The sequence below is a fragment of the Aotus nancymaae genome, unplaced genomic scaffold, assembly GCF_030222135.1.
Source record: "Aotus nancymaae isolate 86718 unplaced genomic scaffold, 86718_ANA_hifiasm-v0.15.2.pri h1tg000098l, whole genome shotgun sequence".
NCBI lineage: Eukaryota > Metazoa > Chordata > Mammalia > Primates > Aotidae > Aotus > Aotus nancymaae.
Window position 1 is genome coordinate 993,367 of NW_026988513.1, and position 13,094 is coordinate 1,006,460.

Genomic DNA, 13,094 nt, shown 5'->3' on the forward strand with positions numbered 1-13,094 from the left:
GCACAGAGATAGCTTAAGGGCTTGCTTTTGGCACTCTGTGTTTCATAGATGTGACATAATTAAAAATAAATAACAAAAACACTTTGATTGGGGAAATACCAAATCAATGGTCATTTAGAAACACTATTTAATACGTGCTTCACTTCAGCAGAGCTTTGAGCAAAGGGGTTTCAGACATTTAGACCCGATTTATCTGAATTAAAAAAGACAGCTTCCAACTTTCCTGGTGATAGTAACAAATGATGATAATAGATGTCAATGGATTTTGATGCCTGTTTTTGTGCATCTGTCATAGAAGGATGCTATATAAGTCACAGCGAAACAGCAGATCCAGCCCTGGGATAAACATGGTGACGTCTCTGCGTGAGGGACCCATGAACCAGCTGGATCTGCTTATCTGGGCAGCGGAAGCATCCGTTCACAGCAGTAATGCACACTGTACAGATACGGCCCTGCTTCATATGGAGTCTCCTACCCGATTGAGGAATTAGAGAAGTCCTGTGGAAGTGCTTGTTCCTCCTTGTGAATCAACTCCAGAATGTATCCAAGCTGCCGTGAGGCCAGATGTCATCACAGAAACTCTAGTGGAGACGACAGCTGAAGAGTCTGAACCAATGGATACCTCTCCTATTCCTACATCACCAGATAGCCATGAACCAGTGAAAAAGAAAAGAGTTGGCCATAAACTAAAGACCCAGCAATCTCTAATTTCCAATGTGTCTCCTGAGTTAAGATAAAGAAGAAACTGAGAGAAGGAAAAGGAGACACAACCTATTTGTGGAAGTTTCTTTTAGATCTACTTCAAGATAAAAAATACTTGTCCCCGGTATATTAAATGGACTCAGAGAGAAAAAGGCACATTCAAGCTGGTGGATTCAAAAGCTGTCTCTAAGCTTTGGGGAAAGCATAAGAACAAACCAGACATGCCTGTAATCCCAGCACTTTGGGAGGCTGAGGTGGGTGGATCACGAGGTCAAGAGATCGAGACCATCTGGTCAACATGGTGAAACCCCGTCTCTACTAAAAAAATACAAAAAATTAGCTGGGCACGGTGGCGTGTGCCTGTAATCCCAGCTACTCAGGAGGCTGAGGCAGGAGAATTGCCTGAACCCAGGAGGCGGAGGTTGCGGTGAGCCGAGATCGCGCCATTGCACTCCAGCCTGGGTAACAAGAGCGAAACTCTGTCTCAAAAAAAAAAAAAAAAAAAAAAAGAACAAACCAGACATGAACGATGAAACCATGGGGTGAGCTTTGAGATTCTACTACCAAAGGGGAATTCTTGCAAAGATTGAAGGACAGAGGCTTGTATATCAGTTCAAAAATATACCCCAAAACATAGTGGTCACAGATGATGACAAAAGTGAAATCTGTAATTAAGATTCAGCAGGAGCTATGAATGACAAATCATTAGGAAGAGTGTTGCTGTCTGCAGAAAGTCTCCTGAAAGCAGCATCCTCTGTTCATGGTGGAAAAAAATCATCCTCTATCAACTGCTCCAGAGCAGAGAAGGGTGTAGCTAGAGTTGTGACTATCACTTCCCCTGGTCACGATGCTTCATCCGGGTTTCCAACTACCACTGCATCTGTATCAGCAACAGCAGCTCCAAAGACAGTTCGTGTGGTAATGCAAGTACCTGTTGTAATGACACCATTGGGCCAGAAAATTTCAACTGTGGCAGTTCAGTCACTTAATACAGGTGCACCATTAATAACCAGCACTGGTCCAATGACAGCCACCTCTCCAAAGGCAGGCATTCAGGCAATCGCTATTGTGATGCCAGCTTTGACTGAAAATGGTAACAAAATCACCATGCAGCCTGCCAAAATCATTACCATCCCAGCTACACAGCTCGCACCGTGTCAACTGCAGACAAAGTCAAATCTGACTGGATCAGGAAGCATTCACGTTGTCGGAACCCCGTTGGCTGTGAGAACAGTTACCCCTGTAGCCCATGGTACACCTGTAATGAGACTATCAGTGCCGACTCAGCAGGCATCTGGCCAGACTCCTCCTCGAGTTACCAGTGCAGTCATAAAGGTGCCAGAGGTTAAATCACAAGCAGTGGCAAAAAAAGCAAGAACATGGTGTGGAAACTTTGCAGTTGGTAGAAGAAAAACCGGCAGATGGAAATAAGACAGTGACCCACGTAGTAGGTGTCAGTATGCCTTCAACTATTGCCCTTCCTGTAACTATGAAAGCAGAAGGACTAGTGACATGCGAGAAACAAAATAGCAGTTCCACCGCGGGCTTCAGGCTATTAGGGGCAGTAATGACATAAACATTGGCAAGGGAAATCATCAAGAAAAGTCAGAGGAGACTTTAAAACATTTTTAATGCATATAAGAAAACAATCAAACTTACTGGAAATAAATGACGTACCCCATGTTTCAGTGGGAAATAAACTATGTAGTGAGATCTGACAGAAAACTGCATTTTCCAGTAGGAAAATAACTGAACCCATTGCTAAGAAAAAGGATTGAAAGGGACCAAGCAGCTCCCTGGGATATCAAGTTACACTAAGACTTGGAACACCAAGATTCTGTAAGAGGTTATATCGTTTTCAGTAGGGAGGGTTGGGATGGGTGATCTCATTGTTACATATAGCAATTTTGATGCATCTTCTATGTGTACCAGCAATTATTACTGTGTTCACACGGTACTCAACTGGTGCTATGTGAAGACTCTGCTAATATATGTATTTTAGAATACGAATTGAAGAATGGATCTAAACACTTAAGAAAGAGGATTGCAAAAAAAGATCCAATGCGATAAAATCTATATATATGTATATATATATATCATATAGCTTAAGCTGATTTAAAACCAAGGCCTTACACTAATTTTCTGTTTTCTTTCTTGAAATAAACTAATGGTTTGTTTGTGTAAAGCCTTTTAATTTTAATTAATTAATTAATTCATTCATTCATTTATTTTTGAGATGGAGTCTCTCTCTTGTTGCCCAGGCTGGAGCATAGTGGCACAATCTCGGTTCACCGCAACCTCCACCTCCCAGGTGAGAGCGATTCTCCTGCCTCAGCCTCCCGAGTAGCTGGGATTACAGGCACATGCCACCACGGCAAGCTGATTTTTTGTATTTTTAGTAGAGACGGGGTTTCACTATGTTGACCAGGCTGGTCTCGAACTCCTGACCTCAGATGATCCACTCGCCTCAGTCTCCCAATGTGTTGGAATTACAGGTGTGAGCCACCATGCCCAGCCTAAAGCTTTCTTTATTAAATGAAAATTAAAAAAAAATCTTGTATCTAGCACAGTATTGTTATAGAATTTACATGTAACATTTTATATGGTAGTTTAAGTCTGTCAGTTTCTTAATTGTGGGCAAATTAACAGTTGGCCCTGGCCTTCTGCTGTAACGTGTGTGTGTCACTCACTCAGCCTTGGCATTTGTGCAGAAATATCAGCTTCGGTTCTACTATAAGAGCTTATATAGTTTTCAGTGGGTAGGGTCACTTGGAAGTTCAGGCTCAGCATGAATTTTTGTCAGGTAGCTCCTGGAGTTTTCTTTTCTTTTGTTTTTTGTTTTAGTTGAAGTTTATAAAGGAACGTACCAGTGTTCAGATTTGAACTGTAATAGTTCATGTATTCAACATTTGAAGTCTGTTCTATTTTATTGGACTCTCGTTTCAAAGTGTATTCAAGTAGGTTTTCTGAAATATAGAAATGAAATTAAAATAATAAGAATAAAGTAGATATACAATTCGCAATTGCGAAGATATGGAACCAACCTGTGTGCCCATCAGCCAATGAGTGGGTAAGGAAAATATGGTATAAATACGTCGTGGAATACTACTCAGCCATAAAAAGGAATGAAATAATGTCTTTTGCAGCAACTTGGGGGTGGAGCTGGAGGCCATTATCCTAAGTGAAGTAACCCAGGAATGGAAAAGAAAATATCATATGTTCTCACTTATAAGTGGGGCTAAGCTATGAGGATGCAAAGGCATAAGAATGTTATAATGGGCTCTGGGGACTTGGAAGGAAGGGTGGGAAGTGGGGTAAGGGATAGAAGACTACACATTCGGTACAGCGTACACTACTCAGGTGACGGGTGCACCAAAATCTCAGAAATCGCCACGAGAGAATTTATCCATGTAACAAAAAACCACCTGTTCCCCAAAAGTATTGACATAAAAAACAAACATTAAAAAAATAAAATGGATATTCAGGTGACCCTTGAACGATGCTGGGGGCAGAGGCACTGACCCCTGCACAGTTGAAAATCTGAGTGTAACTTTTGGCCCCCCTATTAATAGCTTGCCGCCACCCAAATGCCGTACTGATAACATAAACAGTCTAGGAACACATATTTTGTGTGTGTATTATGTACTGTTTTCTTAAAGTAAGCTGGAGAAAAGAAAATGGTATTAAGAAAATCATAAGGAAGAAAAAACACATTTACTGTTCATGAAACGGAAGTGGATCATCACAAAGGTGTTCATCCTCTTCATCTTCACGTCGAGTAGGCTGAGAAGGAGGAAGAAGAGGAGGGGTTGGTTTTGCTGTCTCAGGGTGGCAAAGGTGGAAGAGAATCCACATCTAAGTGGACCCATGCAGTTCAAGCGCATCTCCTGGGATGCAGGCAGAAGCGTCTCCTCTGCCTGGCTCTCCTCTTACACGTGAGGCACTGTGTAAGAGTGCACTGTGGCGGAGAAGGCAGCTTTCTCAAGGAGCTCTGCCAGCGTTATGACCTGACGTGTGGCTGCAACTGTGGTGCTCCATCCAACTTGCCACGGTGTCGGGTGGGAGCCCTTGCTCTGGGGATACAGCACAGGACAGAATAAGCAAAACTCCACCCGCTTTGTCCTCCTGTCTCGTGGAAGGAAACAGGCAGTGCATCAGGCCTGAAGTGGGGAACTCCATCAGTAAATATTTGTAGTCTGGGACTGAATTCTTCACTGCTGGGCCCCACTGCCCCTGAGCCAGAGCTCTGTGCTCCATTCCTCCTCATTCTCCTCTGTCTCCCTTTGTGTCAGGCCCAGGAGGTTTGAGTTTGTGGGTGCCCCACTGAACAGGTGCCCGCTGAAAGGTAGCAGGCTGGCCCTGGCACATAGGCATCAGTTTCACACAGAAAGCCACTTTCACATAGTAAGAACTTGCTGTGGATTGCACAAAAGGCCCAGGGGCAGAACTTCCAGAAGGGCAGCCCCCTCTCCTCAGCAAAGCAACCGTTTAACTGGAGAAAATTAATTAAAAGGTAAAACATAAACCAACAACAGTGTAAAATCTCTAGTAATTGTTCTAAGGGCAAACGGCAAAGGGAAAACCATCATTCAAGAAAATATACAAAGTCTCAATCAAAACAGCAAGAGTCTATGGCGTTTCAGCCAGGCCTTGCATCCCCACGGCCCTTCCATCAGCTCTGGGTGGCGGGGACTCCCTCTCTCTGCAGCTCCCAGTCCAAGCTCCAGCTTCACACCAGTGGGGGCAGGTCATCTGCATGTCAGTCTTCCCCAGGCTTGTGTTGTGGAAGTGCTACCTGTGGGCTCAGCATGGAGGACTGAGGCTTCCTTTGTCACATAGATTCCATTTGTAGGGGACAAAGAATACAGGGGCTTGATCGCTCTACTCCGGCTCATTGGTAGGAAGGAGCTTCCAGGCCCAGCAATAGAAGACCCATCATCAAGAGGCCTTGAGCCTTTCTGGTTCCAGGCACTTGAGCACAGCCTCTGACCACACACTAGCTCAGCAACAGTTACTCTGACCCAAGGCTGACTCCTAGGAAGCCAGGTCTAAAAATAAAATCATACTGCTTTCTAGTCGTTTGGAAAACTGTGCATATGCCCAAAGCTGCACCTCTTCAGGAAAGAGAAACTCTGAGCTACCAGACCCTGGCTAAAGACATGGCAAAATCATGAACTCTCTGAGCAGGGAAAGCAGTCTCCAACCACACACAGACCCAGTGCTGAAGGTGAAAATCTAATTGGCCAAGCAGCTTAAGCACAGTCTTTGATAATAAGTGCTTTATGCAGACCGAGGGTGAACCCTAGGGTGCCAGGGTACAAGACATAATCAAGGGGATAATATCTGAGCAGGGACATCATACTGCAAGGAAAATAAGACTTCACAGATTTAGCCCAGCCATGTCACTAATCGAGTAAACAACCAAAATGACGAAAAATCAAGACACCACATGGGATGTCAGTATCCAGAGTTACAGCAAGGTACTATTTAATGTCCAGTTTTCAACAAAATATTAGGCTTGCGAAGAAACAAAGAATGGCCGATACCCAGGAAAAACAACAGATAATGGAAACTGCCTTTGAGGGGGCTCAGATGTCAGTCCAAGCAGGGACGTGCCCAAAGTAGGATTGTAAATGTGTTCAGAGAACTGAGGAAACCACCTGTGAAGAATTTAGAACGGGCTTGATAGCAATGACTCATCTATAGAGAACATCACGAAAGAGAATGATTACAAAAAAGAGCCAAATGGGAATTATGGGTTGAAAAGCACAACAAAAATTTAAAAATCGCTAGAAATGCTCAACAGGAGATTTGAGTTGTTAAAAAAAAAAAAAAAAAAAGAATCCGCAAACTTTGAAGGTAGATATATAGGATAGGTAGAAATTATGCAGCTTGAAGAACAGAAAGAAAACTAAGCAGAGCCCTGGAAAAATGTTGAACACAAGCTCACTGTACGTCAGTGCACACAGTGGGAGCACCAGAACGGCTGTGGAAGATCTCTCTCTACACAACCATTAAAATGGGATCATTTCAGCTACTTCAGAGGTATTATCTATGATACATTTTCCAAACTTAAATTTTTTTTTAGTTAAGATTTTTTTTTTTTTTTTCAAGAAACAGTGTCTTGCCCTGTCACTCAGGCTGGAAGTGGTGCGGATTAAAGCTCACTACAGCCTCAACCTCCTGGGCTCAAGCGGTCCTCCTGCCTCTGCCTCCTGAGTAGCTGGGGCCACAGACACACCACTACGTCCAGGGCTGAGGAATGATCTTGTCTCTGACATCTCCAACTATTGTCAAAGGAGGCATTGTTCCGGGGGAGGAGTCCTGTGAAGACCTGGATGATCTGGGGAATAGAATGAGGAAATAATTGGGTAATTGACTGACATTTCTGTATCAAAACTTTTGCATTCCCATGAGCTTAATTTTGTGATGAAGTTTTCCAGAAGTTATATCTACAAAGCACAAAAAAAGTAGGAAAAGAATTAATTCCGAGCTATGCTGCATTCTGGCAGTGGCATCTTTATCCTGTTACATTTTAAAATGAGAAAATCCCAATGGGGTGCAGCAGCTCGCACCTGTAATCCCAGCACTTTGGGAGAATCAACTGAGCCCAGGAGTTTGAGCTCAGCCTGAGCAACACAGCAAGACCCTATCTCTACAAAAAAATAGAGTGTGGTGACATACACCTGAAGTCACAGTGACTTGGGAGACTGAGTCAGCAGGATCACTTGAGGCCAGGAGTTCTACAATGAGCCGTAATCATATTACTGCATGCCAGCTTGGGTGACAGTGTGAAATCCCAAGTTAAAAAGAAGAGAGAGAGAGAGAGACAGAAAGAGAGAAAGTTCATCATATAAGTGATACATTTCCAATAAAAATTTCCCCCTTGCATTCAGTAACAATTTTTAAATCAGTATTTATAATATTTATGTTGTTTTCATTAGTTGCATACAATAACAACAGTTGTAATCACGATTCAAACCAGAAGATACTTTAAACTCCTAAAGTCTTTTGGTCACAGGGAATCAGGGAATAGAGAACCTTTTTATTTTTTATTTTTTGAGACAGGTTCTCACTCTGGCATTCAGGCTGGAGTGCAGTGGTGCAATCATGGCTCAATATAGCCGCAAGCAATAACAGTGATTTGCTAAGCACTAACTGTATACAAGATACTCTTCTGGGCTCTGAGAATATGTCATGGAACAAAATAAGCAAACGGATTCCTGTCCTTGTGATTCTCACATCCTGGTTGAGGGAAACAGATAGTAATCAAGGTAAATAAGTGGGATCGGTAGCTTGTTACATGGTGGCAGGGGCTATGAAGTGAAATAAATCCAGGACAGAGGTTGCAGTGAGCTGAGATCATGCCACTGCACTCCAGCCTGAGTGACAGAGCAAGTCTCTGTCTCAAAATAAATATATAAATAAAATAAAGCCAAGAAAAGGGAATTGGGGGGGTGGAGGGTGCATGCTTGAGTAAATATTGGCAAAAGATGAGAAATGAGTCTAAAAAATAAGCCTTATAGGCAGAGGGAGCAGCAGGTGCAAAGGCCCTGTGGTGGGACCATGCCTGGAAAGTTCAAAGTGTTACAAGGACAGAATGGGGTGGTCTGAGCAAGAGGAATAGCCAGAGAGGTCACAGAAATAATAGGATCTGGTTACAGAAGGCCTCGTCGCCTGTGTAAGACTTTACTTGGCTCACAACCCTTGGAGAGTTCTGAGCAGTGGGCCGGTGTGATTGGACACATATTTTAACTGCATTGCTTTGGCTTCTGTGTGGGGATTAGAATGAAGGGTGCAAGGAAGGACCCAGGGAGAGAGGAGAGCATCCAGGTGAGAGGAGAGCGGGGTGGCCAGCCCAGGGCTGCAGCGGTAGGACTGACGGTGGTGGCTGCCTTCGGTGCTATCTGGAAGGTAGAGCTACAGGACCTGCTCATGGGTTGGATATGGGGTTCAAGAGACAGGACTCATGGAAGGGACCATTCTCCAACACAAAGGTGCTGGTCTTGAGTTCCACTCCATTCAACGTAATTTTAGCTGCTGGGGACTGAGGGAGATATTTACACTAAAATAGAAGGTGCCGGAAGCTCAAGATCCCATCTCCATTAAACACCCCACATACAAAAAAATAAACCAAAACAGTTCTGATTCTGGCAGGAGAGGGAATTGAAGCAAATGCCTGGATGCAGCCCTGTCCCAATTCCCTTTTCTGTCCCCAAATCTCGTGCTCCTGACCACACTGACGCTGTCCACGTGTAGCCCTGGCTCACTGCTAGCAGAGCTGCTATGTCCCAGATAACGGTGGTTTCCAGTTTTCCTCTTTAATCTGAGCAAAACGAAAGTGATGGGGGGACACCAGGTATTCCCTGTTTGTGCCTGCCTGTGTCTGGACAGAAGGGAACTCTCCTCTGGCTGTCTGTGCCACTTTCTGCTCTGTCTGCTCATTTCTGCATCTTGAGGGTGGTTGAGGATGGGACAAAGAGCTCCCCTCCACCACTAGGAGGTGGGGGCCACCTGCCAGGGCATGCTGATGTTGCCCCCTACCACCCCAGTGTCACCTGGGACCTTCTGGGCTCTCTGCACCCAAGTCTGAGGCAAGGAGGCCAGATAGCCTTGTTCTTCCTGACACAGCCAGTCTGGGTGTCTGGGAGGGGATACAAGGAAGACGGTGCCCTATTTCTCCATTTCTGACCGTCTAGTTTCACTGATACCATCTTTGACAAATGCTACACATTTGTGTTCTGAAGGGTCTATCTTTATGTAGCTAGCAGAACTAAATGAATCCTTTCAGGGATCCCAACACGAATTACTGGCTTTAATGGCTTCTCCACAACGTGCTTAAGCAGAATTCCATCTTGCAGTTTGTAACACTTGCTTCACTGGTGCCTCCTTGCTGCCCCCAACCCCATTCTCCAGCGCTTCGCCTAAACATGGACGGGTGCCATGCTATCCAAGACAGGCTTTCAAGGATAAATAAACGGCATGTTTTCGGTGACTGGACAGGGTTAGGCCACCCCATACACCCCGTAAAACATGTCGTGTGAACACTTCCTGCTAGGTAGAAAACAGAGAATGCAGAGGTGGCCAGCCTTGTAAAGAAAACCACATATTCTGGGATGCAGGTCACTTGCTATTCCCCCGAGAGCTGTCTTCAGTTCTGGCTTGAACATGTGGATCCATCACTGACACCTCCATCAGCACTGCTGGGATTCAAATGCGAGGCGTGGCCTCTTGGCAGGCAGCGTGGCCTTAGCTCTCCGCGCTCTCCCAGTACAAAACCATACAGGCTGCTTTCTTTCTTCCTTAGCGTTTTGACTGGAGCAGCCCTTGATTAGTAGTTTCTTTGAGCAAATTGTTCTTCAGATGGATGGGTCAGTGCTTGCTCCATGAAATCATTCTTGTTAAATCAAGGTTATTCTAGATAATGCTGCCCTCCATGGAATTCATTTTTCTGTATCTAAGTGAGATGTCGAAGTGCATTATGCACTGTTGGAAGTGATGTTGGAAATAGATGCTCTGTGCTGCAGAGAAAAATTAGTACCGAGACAAAGGATTTTTTAGCAACACAATTTTTACTTCTTGGACTTTCTTGCAGGAAGGGTACTCTCACTAGCCATCTTGCCACGAGAGTACAATGAATAAAGGTAAACAGACAAATTTATCCCTTACACATTTGGGGTTGCCCTTACTGCTGTGTCTGATCTCTGTTGGTTGGAGCCAGAACTCACAATTTAAACTAAAACCCGATTGGCTAATAACTTGAAACTTTTCTAAACAGGTAAAAGCAGTGGAGAGTTGGGACATGCCCGTGAGCACGTCCAGCACAGATATCTTGGTTAAAGTATAAGGACATAGAACATACTAAGCGCCTGTCAGCATGGCGTGTCTAACAGCTACATAGGATAGGGCTTCACAAAGTTATTAGCACACTTATTCTTTAACAAGAAAGAAAACTTTAAAAAGGAACTTTTCTACTTTCCACATGCACTGATGAAATGCATTTATAATAGGAGAGATTAGATAAAGGGGCTCCCTGCTGCTGGGGGTCTCTGCTGGGCCATCTGATGCTGCTGCCGCTGGGATTCCCAGTCCACAGGCTTCAATATGGGTCCTCTTGTGGTTTCCATGCAAGTCCTGACCAGGAAAAAAGACTTAAGGATCTGGCCAGAGAAGGTTTTCAGAGCCAAATATCCAGGCTTTCTTTTTTTTTAATGGACTTTGCTGATTTTGGCAAACTCTTCCATTTATAGCACTTAGTGCATTTACAAACAGTAATGTGAGTTGAGATAGGAGAGCAAGTGCTTCCTGATGATACAGTCAGACGTCATTGTTTATGATACCACCACAAGAGAGGTGATTTCAATGTTTTCCACACATGCATTGTTGCAGTGACATGTTTGTGCCAGGTGAATTAGTAGCACATGGAGATGGGTGTTACATGTGTGGGTATAAGCACTGACAAATTCTTCATCAGCTGAGATGGTTTATACACTAAACTGGACCATTTGCAGATTGGTACAAAGAAAGTGACTAAGTGCAGAGAATACTTTGACATAGATATTTTAAAAACAAATATACAAAAATATTTTTCTAGGAGTAATAGGCAGTAAATATAAAATAACAAAATGTAAAAAGATAGATTGATGATTGTTAGGAGCCAGTGAAACTATTTCACTTGTTACAAGCTCATGTGTGGAGTCCAGGCTTCTGCTAGACTGCTAGGTCCAAATGAGATGATCTGCAATGCAGAGGTGCAGGAAAACTTGAATTAACAGCCAAAGCCAATTGAACCATCAAAATATTTTGAAGACTTAGTCTGATATCATGGATGTGAGGTAAAGCAGAGTGAATTCCGGTTCAGTATACCCTTCATCCAGCTTCCCCCAATGTTAGCATCCAACACATTTGTATTACAGTAGTCAAAATCGGGAAATTAACACTGGTCCAATGTTTAACTAAAGTACAGACCTTGTTAGTTTTCTGTTAATGTCCTTTTTTCCATTGCAGGATGCAATCCAGGGTCCCGTATTGCGGTTAGCTGCCATCTGTCCTGAGTGTCCTCCAGTTATCACAGAGACCATTAATAACAACAATGACAATCGTTATTCTTTACACTTCCACCTTGCCTCATGGGATTATTCTGCTTAGGTTTCATCCTAAGGATGTAGGATTCTGTCTTGCAGTGCAGCATCTCAAAGAACTTCGAGCTAATTTCTCTGGCCTGAAGCTCTCTTACAGCTTCTCTGTATTCATGAGACTTAGCCATCAAGAGAGTGAGATTTCTGCGACTTGTGATACTATTCAATATCAGAAAAGGTCTAATTGCATTCTACACATCTTCATACAGAGGATAGTGAATAAACACATCAACAAAGAAATAACTACTGTTTACTGGGAATGCCAGGAAATATGAATCTGACTGATTTTCCTCTTTTCCCTTTTTGCAATTTTACGATGTTTTGTTTTTTTGTATAGCCCCCTGTTCTGTTTCTAATCTCGGAAAGAAAAGTCGTGGATGGTGGCACTTCACCTTTCTACAGTTGTGGTTTCTGGCATTGATTTTTGACATTGCTGTTATGATGATGATAATAAAGATAATGAAAACTATATTAAATGCAATTTCTATCCTGAAATTTATAGGACTTTAATGTCTCTTCCCTTAGTCATCCTCAGAGCATACTCGAGAAGGAGAGAAAAAATTACCTCCACTGCATGGGCGACATCTGTCATTTCAATCTGATATTTGCATCGGCTAGGATACCCACACCCACCTCTTGGCAATGGTTTGTTTCCTTGGCTCTTCAGATGGAACATGCTGCTGGTTTTTCCCTGTGTCGGTTTCCTTCTGCTGAGACTTCTTCTATTTCAATCATGGGTGTAGTGGCCCATTTCATCACACTGAAAACACTCACCCTGGATAAGTATCCATGCCTGTGCCTCCGTTCCATTTAAATGGCAGCTGCTCTAGGTTCCAGATTGCAGTGCTGGCGCCTGTTCATTTATGAATGGAGGTCTAGGACATAAGATGCAGAGTCTGGCAAAGGATAGGGGCTTGGGAGTTACCTGCTGAGTAAACCTCATTCCAGTCCTGTCTGTCTCCCCAAGCTCCAGACCGCGTATCCGACGACTTGCTCATCATCTCCAGATTAACAGCTTGCAGGCCTTCACACCTGACATTTCCCTAGCCTGCTTCCTGCCCAGGATCCCTGTTTGTAGAAAGCAGCCCCACTGGACAAGCCATTGTTAGGCCGGATTACTGGGAGGCTGACTCTGGTCTCCTCCTGCCACCTCACTACATATATTCAAGTCACCGCCAAATCTTGGTGTTTCTCTCTCCTCAATAGTTCTCACACGTGTCCACTTCTCCTCCACTCCCCACCCCACCGTCCCCA

At 43.9% G+C, this 13,094-nt stretch overlaps 1 pseudogene; it reads left to right on the plus strand.

Moving 5' to 3' along the window:
• Positions 1 to 347: 347 nt before the first annotated feature.
• Positions 348 to 12,887, plus strand: LOC105725718 (ETS-related transcription factor Elf-2-like; annotated as a pseudogene).
• The last annotated feature ends 207 nt before the right edge of the window (positions 12,888 to 13,094 follow it).